The sequence below is a fragment of the Neovison vison genome, chromosome 7, assembly GCF_020171115.1.
Source record: "Neovison vison isolate M4711 chromosome 7, ASM_NN_V1, whole genome shotgun sequence".
NCBI lineage: Eukaryota > Metazoa > Chordata > Mammalia > Carnivora > Mustelidae > Neogale > Neogale vison.
The window spans coordinates 143,154,837-143,175,080 of record NC_058097.1 but is presented as its reverse complement, the minus strand read 5'-3'; positions in this window follow the sequence as shown (position 1 = coordinate 143,175,080).

Genomic DNA, 20,244 nt, shown 5'->3' with positions numbered 1-20,244 from the left:
GAAAATATATCATTTTGGCTCATGAGAGCAAAGCTGCTTTTATGTTAGAAAGTGAGTATGGCTCACAGGAAGTAAAACGTTAAGTCCACACCTTTTCCAGCTAGCAGGAAGGAGTCCTGGATGTGGAAAACAAGACAATTCCATCTCTATGTCTTGGATTATCCCTCTTTGGGCTTTTGCCTGGCCTAGGCAGACTATCAAGGATAGACCTAGGCTATCTACCTCCACCATCTATATGGAATCTGGACAAAGTCATGTCTTGCCTATCTCCTATGCATCAACCTAAGGGGCAATCATATTAGCTGAGCAGCATAAGTAAACAGGGAAACTGGAGCTGAAATATTTACCTTTCCTGAGCCTCCCTTAGGACTCAGTGGTGTGAGTGTTGCTTGATATGAGGACTACAGGCCCACCCAGAGGCCAGTGTGGCAGAGCCACATGAGTACAGAATGGAGGCAGAGAGAAGGCATAGGTTGACCTGAAGTTGTGGTGATTCCTCAAGGGCCTGCAGCCCACAGAAGCTGGTGAGAGGTGGGCTAAACCTGTCTTAAGTCAGGTTCTGCAAAGTAAATTCAAACAGATGGATTCTTGGGCTAATGATGTATTTAGGAAGTACTCCTAGGAGAAACCAATAGGGGGTTGGGGAAGCACCACAAAGGAGTGAAAGAAGTCAAGCAAAGGTAGAATTTAAGGGAATCTTCTACAGAGGATGTAAATTTTAAGTTTTAAAAAGACATTTTCAGGGCACCTGGGTGGCTCAGTTGGTTAAGCTTCTGCTGTCAGCTCAGGTCATGATTTCAGGGTTCTGGGATTGAGCACAGAGTTGGGCTCTCTGCTCAGCAAGGAGTCTGGTTTCCCTCTTCCTCTGTGCATGCATGTTCTCTCTCTTTTTCTCACTCGCGCTCTCAAGTAAATAAATAAAATCTTTAAAAAATATATAGATTTTCCTGATGACTCAACATTCCCACAAATAAGCCCTAAGCACTCTTCACCCTTCCCCTATGACCTAGTGACATTCACATGCACCAATAAAATCCCTTCACACCTTTGTGTACTGCATCCTGACCCCCACTGAAGGCACCTGCCCAGTTCATCCTCATTCTCTCTTAGCTACCCACTTGCTTGGTCAAGCCAGCTCCCTTAGCTCTTCCCCATACGACCCCCTGTGTGGCCTGCCCTATCTCCCTTTTCTGGGACCTATGAGTATAATAAATCCCTTTCAACTCCATATACTTCCCAACAGTGTTATTCTATGTCACCCTTGACTGACAACCAAAGAAACCCATTTTAAGTAACACAATTTTTCCTTACAACACAGAGTGCTTAAGCTGGATCCAATAGAGAAATTCTAGATTATAAATTACCCAGCCGCCCAGCACCAAGATGAGTGATGGGTTTTCCTAACCCTCAACTGCAAGCCAGCCAGGCTACTCCCATTCTGGCTGGTGAAGACTCTAGTACTCCAAGGACAGTTTTTAAAAGAAGAGCTGCACATGTGTGTCACAGTTTGGTCTACCAAAGAAGAGACCGAGCAACGCGGTGCACATCGCCTGGGTTTCAGTGGTAAAGGCCAGCCTGAAAGCCACACAGTGCAGCAAGTGGACCATGGCTACCTGGCCAGAGACCAGCAGGCTTTGCACCTAGACACCCCAAGGCTCCCTTCTGCTAAGATGTCACATGAGCCCCCCATTTTGCCCTCACATTCCTTCTGCCCTCCCTGGCTTTCATTTTTCCAGATAGAAATGAACACAGCTTCAAGTGATGACCAATCATGGTATTTTCTAGAAAAGCTGCTGCTTTTCCTGATACAAGAATGAGATGACTATAACTCCATTTCATTCCAATGCCTATTCTTCCTGTTTTGAAAGTCTGCCCAACCATCCTATAACCATGAGCCTAGGGCCATAAGAAATCCAGAAATATACTATTTAGGGACTTAATAAAACTCAAAATATGTCAACCTTCGAACACCTATTTTTAATTGAAGTATAGGCCACAAGCAATATTTATTAATTTCATGTGTATAACAGTGATTCGACAGTTACATACATTATGAAATGCTCACCATCCTAAGTGTAGTTACCATCTGTCCCCATAGAAAGTTATTATAATTATTATTGATAATATTCTCTATGATGTACTTTTTGATACTACGATCTATTTACTTTATAACTGGAAATTTGTACCTTTTAATTCCCTTCACCTATTTCACTTTTTACCTAACTTCTTTTTTAATATTTAATTTTGTGGTAACAACATTTGGATCTGAGGATCTCCTAAACCTAGGAAGAAGAAGATAAACCTAGGAGAAGGAATGAATTTGACAGACTCACCATTTTTTCTTCCCTAGAATGCTTTAGAATTCCTTCAAAAATCACTTTTTAAATTACTATTTTAGGTGAATTTCAATCGGGATTAAAATCTCTTAGTTTTTGTTTTAGCTTTTGCTTTTTTCCTAACTAAATATTTGGTGGGAGCTTGCAAGGAATACCAGATCAGATATATTAGTTTCCTATTATTGTTGTAACAATTTGCCACAAACTAGTTACATAAAACACTATACATTTATAATTTTACAATTCTAGAGGCCAGAATTTGAAATGGGTCACAGGGCTAAAATCAAGCTGTCAGAAGTGCTGTGTTCCTTCTGGAGGTTCTAGGGATAATATGTTTCCTTCTTTTCCAGTTTCTGGAAGACATCTGCATTTTTCTTCTTTTCTTTTACTTTTTTTCTTTTTTTATAGTTTTTTGACATTATTTATTTATTTTTAAATTAAAGTATAGTTGACATACAGTGTTACATTAGTTTCAGGTGCACAACATGGTGACTTGACAAATCTATACTTTATGCTCCACTCACCCAAGCACACCTACTATCTGTCACCATACAATACAATTACAATACTACCAACTATATTCCCTATACTGTACCTTTCATCTTTGTGATGTACTCAATCCATAACTGGAAGCCTGTATCTCCCATTTCCCTTTCACTCATTTTACTCATTCCTCCACCCCCTTCCCCTCTGGTAATCATAAGTTTGTTCTCTGTATTTATGTTTTTTTTCTGCTTATTTATTTTTAATTCATTTTTTAATGTTTATTTATTTACTTATTTATTTATTTAGGATTCCACACATAAGTGAAATCGCATGGTATTTGTCTTTCTCTGTCTGACTTATTTAACTTAGCATAATACCTTCTAGGTCTACTCATGTTATTGCAAATGGTAATATAACATTTTTTATGGCTGAGTAATATTCCATTACATATGTGTATATATACACATACATAACATACACACCACATCCTCTTTATTCAGTTCTATTGATGGACACCTGGGTGGCTTCTGTATCTTGGCTATTGTAAATAATACTGCAATAAAATTAGGAGTGTACGTATCTTTTTGAATTAGTGCTTTTTTTCCTTTGGGTATACTCAGTAGTGTAATTCCTGGGTCATATGGTATTTCTATTTTAATTTTTGGAGGAATTTGCATACTGTTTTCCATAGTGGCTACACCAATTTATTTCCACCAATAGTGCATAATAGTTCTTTTTTCTCCACATTCTTGTCAACACTTTTTATTTCTTATCTTTTTGATTCTAGCCATTCTGACAAGTGTAAGATGATATCATTGTGGTTTTGATTTGCATTTCCCAGATGATTGGTGATGTTGATCCTTCCATGTCTGTTATACATCACTGGAAAAATATCTATTTAGGTCCTCTGCCCCTTTTTGAATTAGACTTTGTGTGTGTGTATGTGTGTGTGTGTGTGTGTGTGTGTGTGTGTTGAGTTTTATAAGTTTTTAAATTTTGGATATTAACCCTTTACTGAATACATCATTTGCAAATATCTTTTCCCATTCTGTTGGTTTCCTTTTTTATTGTTGATGGTTTCTTTTGCTGTATAAAAGCTTTTTATTTTGGTGTAGTCCCAATAGTTTACTTTTTGTTTTGTTTCCCTTGACTGGAGAGACTTATTTAGAAAAATGTTGCTAAGGCTTATATCAAAGAAATTACTGTCTATGATTTCTTCTAGGAATTTTATGGTTTCAGGTATCATATTTATGTCTTGACCCCAGCTTGTTTGTTTTTGGAAAGGAATAAGAAAGTGGTCCATGTAATTGTCCAATTTTCCTAACACTATTTGTTGAGTTGGAGAGACTGTCTTTTCCCCATTGTATATTCTTGCCTCCTTTGTCAAAGATTAATTGACCATATATAAGTGTGAATTTAATTTATGTCTAGGATCCCTATCCTCTTCCACTGATCTATGTTTCTGTTTTTGTGCCAGTACCATGCTGTTTTGATTACTACTGCTTCATAGTACATCTTGAAATTTGGAATTATAATGACTCTAGTTTTGTTTTACCTCAAGATTTCTTTGGCTATTTCGGGTCTTCTGTGGTTCCATGCAAATATTACTATTGTTTATTCTATTTCTGTGAAAAACGCTATTGGTATTCTGCTAGGGATTGCACAGAATCTGCAGATTGCTTTGGGTAGTATGGACATTTCTTTTTATTAAATTTTTATAATTTATTATTTTTTAAAAGATTTTATTTATTCATTTGACAGAGAAAGACACAGCGAGAGAGGGAACACAAGCAGGGGGAGTGGAGAGGGAGAAGCAGGCTTCCCTCTGAGCAAGAAGCCCAATGTGGGGCTCGATCCCAAGACCCCGGGATCACTACCTGAGCCGAAGGCAGACGCCCAACTACTGAGCCACCCAGGCACCCCTAGTATGGACATTCTAAAAATATTAATTGTTCCTATCCAAGAGCTTGGATTGTCTTTCCATCTCTTTATGTCATCTTTAATTTCTTTCATCAGTGTTTTATAGTCTTTAGAGTACAGGTTTTTCACCTCCTTGGATAAGTTTATTTCAAGGTATTTTATTCTTTTTGATGCAAATATAAATGGAATTGTTTTCTTTTTTTTTTTTAATTTCAAGTTTTTATTTAAATTCTAGTTAGTGGGCACCTGGGTGGCTCAGTGGGTTAAGCCGCTGCCTTCGGCTCAGGTCATGATCTCAGGGTCCTGGGATCGAGTCCCGCATCGGGCTCTCTGCTCAGCAGGGAGCCTGCTTCCTCCCTCTCTCTGCCTACCTCTCTGCCTACTTGTGATCTCTCTCTGTCAAATAAATAAATAAAATCTTTTAAATAAATAAATAAATAAATTCTCATTAGTTAACATATAGTATAGTATTTGTTTCTGGAGTAGAATTTAGTGATTCATCACTTACATATAACACTCAGGGTTCATCAAAAGTGCCCACCTTAATATCCATCACCTATTTAACCAATTTCCTACTACCTCTAGCAACCCTCAGTTTGTTTTCTATAGTGAAGAATCTCTTATGATTTGCTTTCCTCTCTTTTTCTTTTCTTTCTTTCTTTCTTCTTCTTTTTTTTTTTCCTAACCCTGAGTTCATCTATTTCGGTTCTTAAATTCCACATATGAGTGAAATGATATGGTATTTGTCTTTCTTTGACTGACTTGTTTTGCTTACCATAATATGCTCTAGCTTTAGACAAATCATTATAAATAGACTTGTTTTCTTAATTTATCTTTCTGCTGTGTTGTTATTAGTGTATATAAACACAACAAATTCCTGTGTACTATTTTCATATCCTGCAACTTGACTGAAATCATTTGTTCAGTTCTTGTATTCTTTGAATTCACTAATTCCCTGGTTTCCTTGTATTACTTGAGCACTACTGACTTATTTAATTGGATCTTGAAAATTTTGTTATCATTTCAGTGACATGTCTAGTGACATTCTTAGTGACCAAAAAATAGATGATCCTGAGCCAGATCATACCTGCCTACCTGCACATCTAACTTCAATCACAGCAGAGTGGTAAAACTATACATTTTCAACCCCTAGGAAAAGCCTCTCCAGGTTTTTTAATACCTCCATGAATTCTGTTTGCACTATCCACCTCTCCTTAGCCCCTGTGCTTTGGATCACCATGTTGATCTCACAGTATATTTTTCTCTACCATGATGGAAGGCCATGCCTTGGCCATAAGAACTGCAAGAAAGAAAGTACAATGAGGGATCAAAGAAATCATATTCTGTTGATGGGATCAGGCATAGCTTTATGGATTTAGCAGTATAGAAGGAGCCTGGAAACTAAATCCTGTGCATCCCCACAGGGATCATTTTTTCATACTAACTTAGAACAAAGGACGATCATGAAAGTGAACTCCGGACGCAGACCATCTAGGAACAAATGCTGGGTAAATTGCATCATCTTTCCATGCTTCAGTTTCTTTACCAATAAAATGCGGATAATCATAGCACCTGTTTCCATAGGCTTATTTTGAGAAGTATGAATTAATATATACAGAGTATTAGAATAGTGCCCATAATGAGACTTGTGAAAATGTTTAGCCATTCTTCTTGTGGCTCTTCAGGCAAAGTGCTTGGTACTGTTATCTGGGAATAAATTTTGCTTCCTTGTTAATGAATGAGAATTCCCACCATCACTGAACAGCCTCTGGCCATTCTGAATAGATAGCTATCATATACCACCTCCCTGAGATTACAGAGGGAAGTTGTTAACTAGAGAAAAGAGACTGAAATCAACAGACTTGGATTTGGAACTATGCAAAACACTATCCCCCCGCTTTTTTAAACCATGAGTAATTACCCACTCTTTAAGTTTATGGTTTATAGGACATTTTGACTATGAAGCAACATCTTGTGTAATGTATTCCTATAACACTGTGCTTAAAAGAAGTTATCTATTACCATTATCACCATAACCACCACTCTGATGCAACTACCAATATAAGTAGCAATCATTGTTAGCACACCTTAATCCCATAGGACTCAAGATATATGGGACAACAACAAATATAAAAGCTCAGCATAAAAGATGAAGGAGTTAAAAATAAAAGAAAAAGAAAAGTGGTAAAAAGAACAATGGCATTTATTGATCTAACTTGATAAGTCTAATTTGGCTATACATCTAACCAAAGAATTATGTCAAATAAACCTTAGTAGTTCTTTAACTGTGAAGTAAAAAATGGAATTTGTACTTTAGGAAAATAAACTTATGAGTAAATCAAAGGATGGTATTTGGAGGGAAGGCAAGGGAATCAGACATAGACACTAATTAGAAGCTATTAGAGAAGACAGACAACACATAACTAGAGCCTTCACTGGATGCATGGCTGCAAAGATGGGAAGCAAAAAGATATATAATCCACATATGAAAAATATTGCAGATGAAAAATGACTTAAGTTAGGAATAAATACCTGTGCCATTGAGAAATAAAAAAGCAAACATTAGTCAATTTCTGAGCAACTGAATTCATTCTTCTCTTTTTTTCTGAATACCAGAAAAATAGAAACAGGATAGTTAAACTGAGGAGCTATTTTGAATAGATTGATTATAAATGAGATTACTAGGCATAAATTAAAGAACATGGACTTTAAATCTACCATTTTCCTGGTTGGGTAATAAGTTGCTTAAAATCTCTAGACTTCAAAGCCATTGGATATCAAGTGGGAATGATAGAAATTGCCTTGCCAGGTAATGGTCAAAACTAAATTAAAGGGGGAAAGAACAACATATTTAGGAATAACACCTACTATAAAACTTGAACCAAAGCTGAAGGACGATAAATAGTAATTATTTTAGTTTTATTATTGTCATGAGAGTTAATGTACAATTTCAATGTAAAGAGTATCTAACTACATGTATTGAGCATAGATAGTAATAACATGGGTTTTGGGAATCAGGAGACAAGTCCAGACTATGGTTGTAGATCTGCAATCAATGATATAATGAATGACTCAGGAGTTAATGAGCTTTTCTCCATTAATGCAGGAAGGAAGAGTGGCATAGTAGTTTCAATTCCAGGTTCTGGAATCAGACTCCTGGGTTAAAATATGGTATTTACACTTATTATCTCTTAACTTTGGGCAAGTTACACAACCTCTCTCTGCTTCTGTTTCTTTATCAGATAACTGTAATTAATGAAGAACCTAACTCATAGGATTACTGCATGAATTAAGTAAAATTATATATGTGAAACACTTAGAATTGTGCTTGATCCTCAATAAATGTCCAATAAAAGATAGTTAATATCCTCAATAAATACCTAATAAGAGTTATATAATTGTCAAATGTTTATTAGAATTAACATTATACAAGTAGTCGATAGAGAAAATTTGATAAAGAATAACCTTTACTGGGGCAGCTTGGTAGCTCAGTTGGTTAAGTGTCTGATTCTTGATTTCAGCTCTGGTCATGATTTCAAGCTTATGAGATCAAGCCCCAAGTCATGTGCATTTATTCGATTGCCTGGACCATCTTGCTCCCAACCACTGCAAAGGTCTAAGTTTCTTAAATGTGTGTACAATTAGTGTTATTCATTGTTCTAATTCCTGAACAGTGCCTGAAACCTATTGGGCACTCAGGGTATATTTACTGAATGAATTATGATGTCCTCAATTACCATGGAACATGGTATACATATCACAGATTCAAATTTTATCTCAATCACTTACTATATGGGTTACCTTGGAAAAGTCACTTAACATATTGGGGTCTCATTTTCATTACGGGCCTTCTTGTAGAGCTGTTGTGAGGATCAGCAATTATTCAGGTGAAGTGTCTACCACAGTAACTTATTTATAGTAAGCTTTAGATAATATGGTATCTATATTTATAATATATATAATTAATATTATATATTGATATATTAAATAATAATAGAGGATATTCACATATTTGCATGACTAAATTTTAAAAAATCAATTGGTAAATGAAAGGATGAATTCAAGAGGGAGAGGTGTCACTCAGAAAGGACAGTGATTCTGCAGGTATACTTTGACAGGGTTAAGTATCGTGATCCTGAAAGTAGTTTTGAGTTCTCATAAAAAACAAACAAACAAACAAACAAACAAACTTCAAGACTAAGAGACACATTCAGTTCAGATAGCTTGATAGCATTTGTAGACAGTTGATGGCCATTGCTATAAAAACGAAACAGAACTCATACTTCCTCAAAATCTTGAAATGATGTTTGCCATAATACAGGATTTCTGAAAGGACACACAGCAAAACAGACTGGGGAAAATAATAAATTAATCTGGCATAATAAATACTTACTAAAATTGATGGTTAATGGTTTCTTAAAATTTTTAACTAACATAAAGTATGTAAATGTCATTCCAAGGAGAATTATGGAGAATCAATTTTTCTCTTCACTAAAGATGCTGTGATAATATTAATAACACGTTGCTTACATTTACTGAAATGAAAAGCTTCTATAGCATTATAAAATATATGAACATGGTATATCAACAGAAGTCTTATTTTTTTCATATTAATTTGACTCCATTCTTTGATTGATTTGAAAGCACCTACCTTGAAGAAAGAGTAGGTACACAAATTTCAGTCTTTAAAATATAAACAAGACAGGTTTTACTAAATACAAGTAAAGCCAATATATGAAAAAATTAATTTACTCAATTTATATATTCCAGGGGCTTACAAAGAAGTTTCACTTTACAAAATGACTCATCACCATATTTCTGTTCATTAATAATTTGATTCTGAAACACAGAGCTCAAATCAATGTAGGTGTTACTCTTACTTTATTTGATATTGGTTGGAAGCCAATTCAATAATTGCATTCAGTATTAAGAGTCATATTTAAGGGGGGTTCTATGTTCTTAAAGACGGTCATTAGTAATCTAGAAAGCATAGAGTGGAAGGCAAGGAACAGTAATAAAAACCTTGAAACCATGTCATAGGAAATATATTTAACATAAATTTAAAAACACACAGATATAATGGAGGTTGCTGGGATTGCAAGTATGCTGTTTGAATGGCTAGCCTATATAAGAAATTATGTGTAATGCATGCAGTTTTAGAGGACAAGTTTAGGATGGTGGGCAGAAACTACTGGGCATATATATGGGTAAACATATGGATACATATTGCAAAAACTAGGCCCACATACATCTGAAGGGGCACCCATGTAAGATCTTATACTAGAAGCAAATGGCCATCATTTTTGTGATGGGCAACAAGGTCATGAGAATGTGCACAGAAAAGATCATCTACCATGAGTACTACAGTCCTTTCAAATATTAAATTAGTGATTAGTTAATTCATGAAAAAACACAGAGTATAACTCCACAGACAACAAACTGATTCTCTGGTTCTTATTGTTGGTAGAGGCTAAGGAAACATTAATGGCAGTTTTGAGAGTAGAGTCCAAAAATGTCTGGAGCAGCGGCAGTCTTATTAGAGTGATCACAAAATCTCTGCAGGTGATGCTTCTGAAGGATGTATAAGACATGCTCCATTTTCTAAAATTAAAATCAGCTTCACTTTCTACATGTCTTGTAATATCTAAAAAGCAAAGTAACTAACATGAAGCAAGAACTATCAAACCTTCTTGGAGTAAGGAAACATAGGCAGACAGGTGAGCAGATATTTGAATGGTTGGATGGTGGAAACAGAACAATCAACAAAGGAGGAAACAAACTACACTGGACAGGGAAGCATTTTAAATAATGTTGAGGCAAAAAGAAAGAAATAACTAGAAATTTAGTTTAGGAAACAGATATTTTAGGCATTTCTCAAATAATGATCTTTATCTTAACTGGCATTTAAGGTGACAAAGGAATAGTTTATATCTACAAGGAGATAAGAAAAAAACAGCTAGAGAAAGTAAAACTAAATAAATACATAAAGTAACTCACATTTAGTGGATATGGGGAAAAATAAATTTTAGTGTCAACAGAATTAACAAAACAAAAGTTTACATTATAAAATGAGTTGCAAATTTCTCTGTCTTCTTGGTAAATTCATATTATTCATCTATGCTGTCACCATTACCAGCAAATAAGTTAGGTAAGTATCAATTTTGCTCTCATAGCAACTTGTGTATACCTCTGTCATACCTTATTTCACACTAGAACAATTAACTTATTTCTTATCTCTGTAATTCACTGGACTGGAAAATCTTTTTGGATTAAGAGTGTTTTTTTAGGGGGGGGCACCTGGGTAGCTCAGTGGGTTAAGTGGGTTAAAGCCTCTGCCTTCGGCTCAGGTCATGATCCCAGGGTCCTGGGATCAAGCCCCATATCAGGCTCTCTGCTCAGCAGGGAGCCTGTTTCCCCTCTCTCTGTCTCTGCCTTCCTCTCTATTTGCAATCTCTGTCTGTATAATAAATAAATAAATAATCTTAAAAAAAAAAAAAGAGTGTTTTCTTTGTCTCTGAATCTGATTCCAAGCACTATTCCTGTAACATAGACAATGCATAATAGATATGTGGGCAAATCCCCCAATTCTCCCTTTGTCACTATTCAGGTGCTTGAAATTACATCCTAAAAAGGTATGCTTCATATTTTAGTTGCTATCTGTTGACATCATTCTCTGGGAAAAAATGCAAATTCCTTTGGTAATATGCACAAATTATTTCCCATTGTAATAATAGCCATGGCTCACAGAATGTCTACTATGCACAAGGTAATCTCTTTATCTATATTACACTGAATTCTCACAAAGAAATGATCAAAGTATGTGATTATTAGCAGTTAAGAAAAATGGAGATGCTGAGAAATTAAATGACTTACCTAAGGTTACCCATCTGTAAGTGGCAACCGACTTCATTTCTCTCTGACTCCAATGATATGGGTATTCAAATGAGCCACAATTGAAAAAACAAATAATGTTACTTTAAAGGAATTTTTTAAAATACAGAAAAGTTCAAGTACAGTATGTAGAACTCCCATTACCAGTTTCCTCAACTGTTAACATTTCATTGAATTTGTCCTCTCTTCTCTTTCTTACCCTTCTATTCCTTTTTATTCTCTCTCCCTATGTGTGTGTGTGTGTGTGTAATACACCCACTATTATTAATCTTCTTCTCAACGATTTGAGAGTAAACCACCAAAAACTTTCTAGTGGCTGCCAATTATACTAAAATAAAATCTATTATCCTTCCTATGGCAATAAGTTTCTACAAGAATGACCACAAACTACTGCCCTAATCATTCTTCCTTTTGTTAAATGTAGTCACCTACACTGTCATCCGTTGTTCTTCCCACCTCAGGGCCAATGCACTTGCTGCTCTGCCTGCCTGAAACATTTCTCCATTAATTTCCATGGGGCTCACTCTTATACTTCATTCTAGTTTCTTCTTTGATTGCCTATGCTTGTCAGAGTTCTCCAAAGAAACAAAACCAATCTCTCTCTCCCTGTCAATTTCTATGTGTGTGTATATGTATATATAATAGATATACATATATATGTGTATGTTTATCTGTATATATAATATATACGAAGATACATATTATATATACATATATTTATAAACATTTATGGAGAGAGAGAGTTTGATTTATTATAAGTAATTGGCTCATGCAATTGTAGAGGTTCAGGAGTTCCAAGGTCTGCAGTGAAAAAGCTGAAGACCCGGGAGAGCCAAACATAGTTCCAGACTGAGCCTGAAGGCCTGAGAAGCAGAAGAGCTGATGATGTAAATTCCAGTACAAGCCTGAGACTAAAGGCAGGAGAAGACTCATATATCAGCTCAAAGGCCAGTAGAGAGAGTGGATTCTCCTTTATTCCATCATTTTTGTTCTTCTGAAGCCTCCAGTGGATTGGATGAGGTCCACCCACACGGGGGAGGGCACTCTCCTTTATTCAGTCTAACAATTCAAATGTTAAATCTCATTCAGAAATACACTTATAGACACATCCAGAATTATGTTTACCCAATATCTGGGCGTCCCATGACCAACTCTCATTGGCACATAAAATTAGCCACCACAGCACTTCATCTAAAATAGCAGCCCACTATTTTCTTCATATCATGTTGCTAAGTATCCAGCCTTACTGAAAACATTTTTACTGTGTACCTCCACTATTTATAAGGCTAGCCAAATTTTCTTTTGCAAAATTAATTTGCTACTAAAATTAATGGCTGCGTCAAACTTTTCTTTCCTGCAAGTCTATCCAATATCCCTTTATGTAGGTAAAATTCTTAGTTTGAGAACAGTTAGAAAAATAGCAGTAATAGGTTGAAACACTCAGATATAGCTAAATAGTACTTTTATTTAAATACCTTTTAAATAAGCAATAAAAGTAACTTTTGCAACATTTGGTTTTCAGTGATGATAATGAGGAATGAAAACCAAATAACTCTGAGCTCAGGATGCATTAATGTATTGGTTTGTTTGTTTTTCCAGTGAGCATTTGAAATGTCATATAGGGGAGACAAAACAGACATAAGGAGCCTGGAAATCCGTTTTGTTTTCTTGATCTGGTACCTCTCTTCACTACTGGCAAATTGCTTGATGTATCTGTACATGGTGCTACAAATACCTGCATTCCCTCCTTCCCCCTGACCTATGTTCAGATCTCAATTTTGTTCCTTACTGTGGGATTTAGGGCAAGGGTTTCTATGGGCCTCAGTTTCCCCATTTCTTTTCTTTTCTTTTTTTTTTTTTTTTTTGGTGGGGAGGGACACACACAGAGAGAGTGAGAGAGAGAGTCTTAGATGCTAGGCTTAATCTCACAACCTGACATCATGACCTGAGCCAAAACCAAGAGTTAGACATTTAACTGACTGAGTCACCCAGGTACCCTCAGTTTCCCCATTTCTCAAAAAAAAAGGACATATAACCAATTTCACAAGTTTATTATGAACACAAAATGAGAGATTGTATGCAAAGTATACAGAGCACACAGTAAATATTGCACTATTACTTCTGCCCCATCTCTTTCTCCAGGACACAATAGAAAGGCAAAAGTACTGGAAGTTACTAGACAGAATACTTAAATAAAAATTGGGCATGGATTTTGAGTTGCAGTGTTCTCAAGAATTTTCAACCCTTATGCAAAATAGATAAGGATATGATAAGAGTGAATGGTAAACACATTTCCTCTGCTGCACCCCCACCAGCTTCCCTCCAACCCTGTGCATTGCTTATCCAGTTAGTAAGAGCAGTAGTTGTTCAAACTAAAAATCCAAGAGGTATCGATTTCTCAGTCTTCTTCATCACTCAGACTGTTGATCAACAAGTCCTGCCCATTTTATCCTAGAAATGTCTTTGCAATTTACCCCGTCTTCCAGAACCCACATTGCTTCTTCCTCAGCCCAACATTTCAGCACTTATTACTAACTTGACCTTTCTTCTTCTAATCTTAACCCCTTCAATCCAATTGCTTTAAACTATCAATGCTCTCAAAACTCTGCTTATGTTGCTCTCTAGAGCAATGAATTCCTGTTGACCAGAATCCAGCAACAGATTCTTGTTGACCAAATTAAAACAAAAACTAAACTTTAACCTATCATGCAAGCTTCTTTAAGATGTGGTCCTAACCTACCTGTGCAATCACATATCCTCTTACCCTTCTCTAAGTCCTTATCTTACACCCCTCTCACAACTGATTGTTCTGACTCTGCTCTCATCTACACTTCACCTTCATCTTTTCATATGTTTCTCCCCAACTTCCCTGTCTAAAGTAGCCCTTCAGACATCCCATCACATAACTCTGTTTTGTTTCCTTAACATGCATCTCCAACTGATATTTTCTTGCTCACTTGTTTATGTAGTATCCCCTTCTGTCAGAATACCAATCCTAGTAAAACAGTTGACCCTATTTTGTTGAGTCATGCAATCCTGCTACCTACAAAATTACCTATTTCATGAATGAATGAATATTCCCTCTGACTAGTTACCTTTACTTCCTCTACTGTTGGTCAACTAACAGCCATTTTTAATTTTCATTATTATAGACTATTCTTATAGACTACTGAAGGATGTAATAGAGATTACTGGTGCTCACCAATATTGATGTCCTCTTCAATCTGGCTAAATAGCTATACTGTATTTCCCAGATATCCTTGCAGTTAGATATGATCATGTGACATTCTGGCCAATGCAATATGAACAGAAGTGATACTGACCACATCTAGGCCCCATACAAAATCTGTGTTGTTCTTCATTCAGTAAGTGAATGGATATGAGTCTAGGGTTCTACATAATGGTGAAGCCACAAGATGGAAGAAGGCTGGGCACTTAAAGGACTGATTAGAGCTTTGACCCCATCTCAGCAACTACATTAGACTATGATTTAACTTGTAAATTTTTATTTCATTATGCTACTGGGGTTTGAGGAGTAATTTGTAATACAGTTAGCCAATCTTGATTAATACAAATAGTTTAGTGAGAGTATATGATCCTGCCACCCCCAACTAAACTGTGAGCTTATTAAGGGCAAGGGTCATGACCAATTCAGTTTTACATCCTCATCTCCTTGGACAATCACAAATACATACGGTATGCTGACAAATGATAGATAATTATAATATTTATCTTTTCTAAATTCTCTCTAAAATGTTTACTCTCAAATGGCACCAAAAGTCCCCTGTCCTGTGACAGTCTTTTCTTAGCCAAAGTGAAACAAAAATGAGATTTCTAGGATCTGTGTGATATAATGAAGAAAAGACAAGAGAGACCCAGTTTCAAAAACTGGTTTTCCCACTTACTAACTTTGAGAACTTGGCAAGTTATTTTACCTCTGTAAGTCTCAATTTCTTTATCTGTAGATGGAGAAAATGATTACTATGAAACTAGAGATAATATCCATAAATCACACAACAGTGTATAGCAAATATGCTAGTCATAAATACGGTACCAATAATAATTAATTTTCAAAATTACAAGGCAAAAATATATACTTCCCCATGGAAACTGTAGAAAAAAGCAGAGTAGTCTTCTTTGTGGAATATTTGGGAGATAGTTAAGACTCATAAAATTTACTGCATGGAAGGGAAGTTTTACCATCTCTGAGGTTTTGGTCATAGTCTAATGCTTGTGGGGACTCAGGCAGCATATGCTTTGGTAGAAGAAAGCTGATGGTAGCTCAAAAGCACTGCAGGCACCCCAGAGATTTACCAAGAGCTTAGGCCATTTATAAGCAGCACTGACTGACCCCAGCCACTAAGAATATGACAGAAAACCAGAGATTTGAGGATTATAAGAACTGAGCGATAACAACAGAAATTCCCTAGTTGTTCTTCAAATTCTGTGGTATTGCATCTATTATTTGTAAGTGGATATTTCTCAGAAAAATAACAGCAAATCCAGCTGTTGGTGGTGAGATTTCAAGCTGGAGTTTTCTCCAGAGAGCTTTATTCAGAATAAGTCTTTGAATCATTTAAAATCAAACTAGGCAAATCCTCATGTATTTTTCCCTCAGGAAATCACCCCATTTCTAAGGGTAAGATTGGATGAGATATACAGTAGCCAATATTGACTTACTGAAGATGTTATCAAATCATCTGTCTTTTCTCATAATGCTATAAGAAGATAGAGACACATTATTCTACTGAGTCTTCAAAGGAGGTAGCAAAAATATAATACACAATTTTAACCTAGGGTAGAATATTTGAAGTTGACATGAAATTGGCTTTCGATGTACTAGGTAAAATCCATGTCCTGGCCCACAGTAAAGTATTAGGATTGCTTCCTATGCTGGAGTGTAAGCTTCTAATTTTAAGACGGATCCAGTGAAATCCAGGACCAAACAATAATGGTAATGACATGAATAGCTCCATCATTGCCTGCCTGTGGTGGAGAACCTCTCAGTTTAAAAAGCACTTTCACTGGCATTACTTAGTTTAATCCCACAAGAGAAACACTGCCAGACATCACGAGAATTTTTTTTTTTTGACATCAAGAGAATTTTAAAGAATCAATATCATGTCCTCAAGAACTGAGGATGTAGAGTCCAAAGTATTGAGAAAAGGTACTAAACAGTCTCTCTGTTTTGTTTCTATGTAGCACATGCCTTCCCCATCAGAGAGCAAGCATTGTGAGAGGTGAATCTAGAAAGAATAAAAGAACATAAATGTATTTTGGAATCCCAGACAATGCCTAGTCTTTTGTAGATCAGGATAGAAGTAAGATTGATTTAGGAAGATTATACATGATTTAGCACTTTATAAAAAACCTTAGGTTTCAAAGAAAGTAGTGGAGAATACAACTTAATGTAACAATCTCTTTCTACTGATAAGGAAAGTGAAGATCAAAGAAATTAATGATTTGATTAAGATTTCAAAAAGGAAAAGTGGCCAAGTGGGGATAAGAGATCCAGCCAAAAAGCTGTGCCATCTTGTTCCACAAGAGAACTTCCTTAATTTGCAGAGGTGGAGAAAGGGTAAGTGTAGGAAGTCCTCATCTCTCATAGCATAGGTCACTTATCACTCAAGACTTAGCAGTATAATTATTTCATTTAGTGATATGGAATTAATGACCACAAGAAATAATAAGAGAAACTCTTAGAGTTAAGGTGATCTCTTCTAAACAGTAAGACTGAGTATGGGGAGATATATATATATTTTTTTAAGATTATTGAAACTTAAAAAAAATGAATAAAAAAATAAAACTTAAATTGCAATACGTTATAACCTTGGATATGGTATCCTTTATCAGCTCCAACTTTTACCAAGATGACTTTAGAAACATTACTTAAGCTTTCCAAAACTCCCATTAAAAAACAAAAATCGGCATAGCAGGTTGACTATTATATTTCTATTTCTAGTTTCTTTTTACTCTCTCTACCAAATAGAGTCTTGCTAAGAAAAAAGTTAAATCTGTTGGCATTATAAAACACCTGAGATATAATCAAAGCCCAACTAATGTATTTACAATTATTAGGTTAGGTGGTATAAAACAGAAGACCAAAATAACCAAAATAAATATCTACATCTACTGTAAAAGGCTGAATTAAAAGGTAACTTGTCTATTGACCTCAAAAACCACTACAATGGATGGATGATAACTTGTTGTGTGTCAGCTATACCTGGGGATTGTGACCTACAATTCTAAGTGCTCTAAGGAGCAAAACAGACATGCATTTCATTGAATTTTTACCTTAAGGACTTGTCATGAAGGCTATGGCCTAAGCACATAGGTTAATGTGGAGAAAATGGCATCAATATATAACTCTCTTGGATTCATATCTCAAGATTAAAATATTGATGGAGTGACCCTCCACTGAAAGCATGGATGGGGAAAGGATATAAATTCCTGGCAGGATCTCTAAGAGGCCTAAAGGAGTAATAGCTTGACCTTCAGTGACATGCAGAGTTTTATATTCCCTTCCCTTAAAAATGACATACAGTACATTTATAAGTAAAAGACTTCATCATGCTAATGGTCCTAAGGGAACCCACAGAATTATTAAAGCTTCCCCCCCCCAAAGTATCTGCTAAAAGAGATCCTTTATTAAGATAGGCACCTGATATTTTTAAATGTCCAATGCTGTCTTTGTGGTTATGTCATGACTTGTACATGCAACCTGAACGAATTTTCTCTTCACTTTTACTTCCGGTAGGCACACTTCTAACCGATCTTCCACTAAGTGGAAGAGCCATCCATTTTCAATAAGTATCTGACCCTATCTCTGAACTGCTTCAGTCCTGTAGCTGGAGTCATGCAGCTTATAGGATAAATTTAAAATTCTTAGCAAGTTATATAAAATCTGCCATGATCTGGATCTTCTCCAACTATCCAGAATAACATTTTGCAACCACTTTTAATGTGCCAGGCACTGGGCTAGGCCCTTTATATGACTTAATAACTTTAAAACTTAACATAATCTTGTGCGAGAAGTACTATTATTATCTATATTTTGCAGATGAGAACTGAGGTTCAGAGAGAATGATTTTACCAAAGTTATAGCTGATAAGTAGTAAAGCTAGGAGTTTAAGATCTGCATCTTTTTTCTAGCCTTGTTTTCTATACCTTCATTTAGTATGGTTTTGCAACTCCAACATGCAGTATGATTTTCTCTCCATTTAGTAGTTTCCTCATTTGTACTGGGAGCATAAATGTATTGTCTTTTTTTTTTCTTTTTAATTTTATTTATTTATTTGAGAAAAAGCAAGAAGGGGGCAAGAGGGAGAGAGAGAGAAAGAATCTGAAGCAGACTCCACAATGAAAACAGAGCCCAACAGGAGGCTCAATTCCATGCCTGTGAGACCAAGACCTAAGTTGAAACCAAGAGTCAGGCACTCAACAAATGAAGCTTCCCAGGCACTCTGTGCACTGTCCTCTAAACAGAGCTTTAGTAACTAAGTATTTTTATTCCAGGAAAAAGCAACTAAATCATTCCTATTTTTGTAGATAATTATAAAAGAAAAAAGAAAAGAAAAGATTGGAAATAGGGATATGAGGCAAAATTAAGACAGAGCAGGAGCAGGGTTTTTCAATGAAGTCTTAAAAATAAAGAAAACAGTGGAAAATTAAACCTAGAGTTTTGAACAGTATTCCTGAATTCTCTAGGCTAGAGAGAACTGAGTTGAGACAAAGAGCAAGAAAGAACCTGAATTTTTTCTAGCAAGTGACAAGTAAATGAGTGTCAATTATTCATTTATTATTATTACGCAGACTTAAACATGTCATTACTACAGTCTTCATTTGGTATGCTGTTGTTATTCATTTACTTTGACAAACAAAGGAAAATTATTCATAAGGACCTCTGCATACTCACATATCAAAACGGTCTCTCTTCATTCTAGTTTTGCCCAGCTGCATATCCTCCAACTGTGGAGGTTTTAAGGAACATAATTTTTAAGATTTGAGTGGGCGAATGTGCTATATTCGTTGCTTCCTAAAGATTTCTTTAATAGTACTAGCTATTTATGCAACTGCCTCACTTTGGGCACAAGCTTTTCTTTGTTCTCCTCTTCTTTAACTCCTACTTATCCCTTGATGTTAACTTAGGTATGATCTTACCTTCTCACTTGTGACCACATACACCCTGGATCAAGTTTTCCTTCTTTGAGCTTCTATAGCACCTGTACTTGTATCTAAGATGGCATCTCCACACTGAATAAAAATTGTCTGCCAGCATGGGAAATGTGACTTTTTCAGGGATAGTGCATATGTCATAATAAGCAAGAATGTTGGTTCTGGAACCAGTCCTGCTAGGTACAAATCCTGGTTTTACCTTTTACTCCTTGAGAGACCTTGCACAAATTATCAACTTCCCCGTGCCTCAGTGTCCTGATCTATAAATGGGAATCAACAAAGTATCTACTTCATAGATCGGATGCGTCAACTTAGATAAAATGACTTGAAAGACAGCTGGCACGTAGAAGGTTCTCAGTGTTAAATGAGCTAACCAATTTGACTGCCTACGACAAGAGACTCTGATTAGCTAGCAAGATCCCTTAGATCTTATTTT